Here is a 4394-nt window from a genome sequence, read left to right as displayed (position 1 = left end):
TTTAAGTCTAAAGACTGTGCTGGCCACTCCATGTTTTCAAGCTTACCATCTTGTTCTTTTTTCCTGAGGTAGTTCTGGCATAGCTTGGACTTGTATTTTGGGCCATTATCTTGTTGTAGGATGAACCCCTGACCAACTAGGCGCGCATACCAGAGGGTATTGCATGGCTCTGCAGAATGCTGTGGTAGCCGTTTTGGTTCAGGGTCCATCTCACTCTGTACAAGTCACTGACCCTGGATGCAGCAAAACAGCCCCAGACCATCACACTTCCTCCTCCATGTTTGACAGTTGATGTCACACACTATGGAACCATCCTTTTGCCTACTTGATGGCGTACAAAGATCCTGCGTGATGAACCGAAGATTTCAAATTTTGATTCATCACTCCATAATACCTTCTTCCAGTCTTGAGTAGTCCAGTGGCGGTGTTTCATGTCCCAGGCAAACCTCTTTGTCTTATTCTGACATCTTAGCAATGGCTTTCTTGCTGCAACTCGTCCTGTCAAACCTGTAGCTCGAAGTCTTCTCTTCACAGTTGAAACTGAGACTTGCTTACTACGACCACTATTAAGCTGTGCTTGAAGCTGTTGTCCTGTGAGCTGTCTATCACACAAGCCGTTAACGCTCAGAAATTTGTCCTCTGATTCAGTTGTGGCTTTGGGTCTGCCAAACTTCTTCCTGTCAGAGTTTCCCCCAGTTTCTGAGTGCCTTTTGATGGTGAAGAAAACTGTACTCACTGACACCTTGATTTTCTTGGCAATTTCTCTGTAGGAAAGACCTACATTTTTAAGTGGTATGATGGTCTGTCTCTCCTCCATTGTTAATTGCCTTTTTCTCACCATTTTTGTAGCAACACACTACTTTCTGCAGTACAATACTGTTCAACTGATGTTCACAAGGGTATGGTACCACAGTGTGTTCCAACACTGCTTTTATGCAGACAGAGAGGGTTGTACAGTACGTAAGCAATCAAGAAAAGTTGGAACACCTGTAGGAATTAGTAGCACCAGCTTTCAAGGCTTGATCAACCTTCATTGCTGCAGAACAGCTTTAAATTGTTAACCTGTTGCATGTTCCCTGAAAGAGGCCTTTTTGTATAATTCTGAAATGTACATTATTTTTCAGTTTTGGGTAACCTTACCTTTTTTATTGATTGATTGATTGATTGATTGATTGATTGATTGATTGATTGATTGATTGATTGATTTTTACCTCTGACAGTTCAGCACCTACCTTTGTACCATTTCAAGCTATTCATTGGAGCTGAACGATTTGAATTGCAATAGATAACTGGAAAAATTGGGGTGTTCTAAAACTTTTGACCGGTGGTGTGTGTGTGTGTGTGTGTGTGTGTGTGTGTGTGTGTGTATATATGTGTGTGTGTGTGTGTATATATGTATATGTGTGTGTGTGTATATATACAGTGGTGCTTGAAAGTTTGTGAATCCTTTAGAATTTTCTATATTTCTGCATAAATATGACCTAAAACATCATCAGATTTTCACACAAGTCCTAAAAGTAGATAAAGAGAACCCAATTAAACAAATGAGATAAAAATATTATACTTGATCATTTATTTATTGAGGAAAATAATCCAATATTACATATCTGTGAGTGGCAAAAGTATGTGAACCTCTAGGATTAGCAGTTAATTTGAAGGTGAAATTAGAGTCAGGTGTTTTCAATCAATGGGATGACAATCAGGTGTGATTGGGCACCCTGTTTTATTTAAAGAACAGGGATCTATCAAAGTCTGATCTTCACAACACATGTTTGTGGAAGTGTATCATGGCACGAACAAAGGAGATTTCTGAGGCCCTCAGAAAAAGCGTTGTTGATGCTCATCAGGCTGGAAAAGGTTACAAAACCATCTCTAAAGAGTTTGGGCTCCACCAATCCACAGTCAGACAGATTGTGTACAAATGGAGGAAATTCAAGACCATTGTTCCCCTCCCCAGGAGTGGTTGACCAACAAAGATCACTCCAAGAGCAAGGCATGTAATAGTCAGCGAGGTCACAAAGGACCCCAGGGTAACTTCTAAGCAACTGAAGGCCTCTCTCACATTGGCTAATGTTAATATTCATGAGTCCACCATCAGTTGAACACTGAACAACAATGGTGTGCATGGCAGGGTTACAAGGAGAAAGCCACCACTCTCCAAAAGAACATTGCTGGTCGTCTGCAGTTTGTGAAAGATCATGTGGACAAGCCAGAAGGCTATTGGAAAAATGTTTTGTGGACAGATGAGACCAAAAAATAACTTTCTGGTTGAAATGAGAAGCGTTATGTTTGGAGAAAGGAAAACACTGCATTCCAGCATAAGAACCTTATCCCATTTGTGAAACATGGTGGTGGTAGTATGATAGTTTGGGCCTGTTTTGCTGCATCTGGGTCAGGACGGCTTGCCATCATTGATGGAACAATGAATTCTGAATTATACCAGCGAATTCTAAAGGAAAATGTTGGGATATCTGTCCATGAACTGAGGCCCTGTCCACACGGCAACAGATTCAGGTGACTCCGATACAATTGCTTATCGTTTAGGCCTGGTGTCCACACGGCACCGGCATTTTGGGTGCCCAAAACGCAATCTTTTTGATAACGGGTTCCAGAGTGGAAAGATCTGGCAACGTTGCTGTTGTGAAGTCGTCTGGATGAGTAGAACGGATTTGTTTACGATGACATCACAACCACATGACTGTGAGTGCTTCACGCCGGGTAGAAGTGTAACGAATATCACCAGGATATCACCAGGAAAAAGCCTTACAGAGCACTAGTGAGAGTGAAACACGAGCTTGGATATTATTATTATTATTATTATTATTATTATTATTATTATTATGTTCAGTGTTAGTTCACAGTAGTAATGCAAGAAGCAGAATAGAGACAGTAATAGTGAAGCAAAAACATGCAATTATACAAACACTGCAGCTCTACAGCAAAATATTCATTTATGAAATGGTCTGATTCTTAACACCAGTAGTGCCAATGATCTTCTCATTGCGATGCGATGCAAGTTGTCAACAAATCCTATAACTTGGTTCATGAAACGCGCTTACAAAATATTTTCACTGTGAATATTTATTGTGTAATGGTGCAAAGTGAGAGAGAGAGAGAGAGAGAGAGAGAGACTCTGCCCTTAGGGCAGAGTCAATCCTGCCAGCAAAAATAGGGGAAAAAAGGAGCGATCTAACCTCTTCAGATGTTGGTTTTAGTCCTACAGTACATTCCTCAAAAAGGGCGTAGAGGAGCAAATTAATCCATCAACGTGTAGCATTCAATTTATTCCAGACCATTAAAGACGCCACCTTCCGCGTAGAATCATACGTCATCCTCGCCGCCATATTGGATAGGTCAAAGCGGAGAATAAAGATTCATGCGCTGCCTTTAACTGTACCAACAGGTTTACCGTCCAAACGAGATCACATGGGATTACCTTTCACAGGTGAGAAACAACAAATTAACCCATCAACATGTAGTATTCAATTTATTCCGGACCATTAAAGACGCCGCCTTCCGCGTAGAATCATACGTCATCCTCGCCGCCATATTGGAAAGGTCAAAGCGGAGAATAAAGATTAGCTGCGTTTAACTGTACCAACAGGTTTACCGTCCAAACGAGATCACATGGGATTACCTTTCACAGGTGAGACTGGAAAAATACTTTTCATTGTATTTGGTCATTATAATGTAATTTTACGAACAGATTTTCCTGACTTTGTGGCTAATATGAAGTCTCGCGCATAATAGTTTATGCGCATGCGTCCTTACTTCTTCTATTGTTCTGGTGTCTCTGAAGGGACCGTCTTACAGCGCCCCTAGAGGTGTGGCATGTGTATTGCATCGTTTTCAGCAAGCGTTGCGTTGCCATATGGACCTGATATTTTACTGATCGTTGCCCATTTGGACGTGATATATTTTTAAATAACATCTTGTTGCCGTTGTCGTGTGGATGTAGCCTGAATCTCAAGAGAAGGTGGGTCATGCAGCAAGACAACGACCCTAAGCACACAAGTTGTTCTACCAAAGAATAGTTAAAGAAGAATAAAGTTAATGTTTTGGAATGGCCAAGTCAAAGTCCTGACCTTAATCCAATCGAAATGTTGTGGAAGGACCTGAAGCGAGCAGTTCATGTGAGGAAACCCACCAACATCCCAGAGTTGAAGCTGTTCTGTATGGAGGAATGGGCTAAAATTCCTCCAAGCCGGCGTGCAGGACTGATCAACAGTTGCCGCAAACGTTTAGTTGCAGTTATTGCTGCACAAGGGGGTCACACCAGATACTGAAAGCAAAGGTTCACTTACTTTTGCCACTCACAGATATGTAATATTGGATCATTTTCCTCAATAAATAAATGACCAAGTATAATATTTTTGTCTCATTTGTTTAACTGG

The sequence above is a fragment of the Neoarius graeffei genome, chromosome 18, assembly GCF_027579695.1.
Source record: "Neoarius graeffei isolate fNeoGra1 chromosome 18, fNeoGra1.pri, whole genome shotgun sequence".
Lineage (NCBI taxonomy): Eukaryota > Metazoa > Chordata > Actinopteri > Siluriformes > Ariidae > Neoarius > Neoarius graeffei.
Note: the sequence above shows the minus strand (reverse complement) of the source record.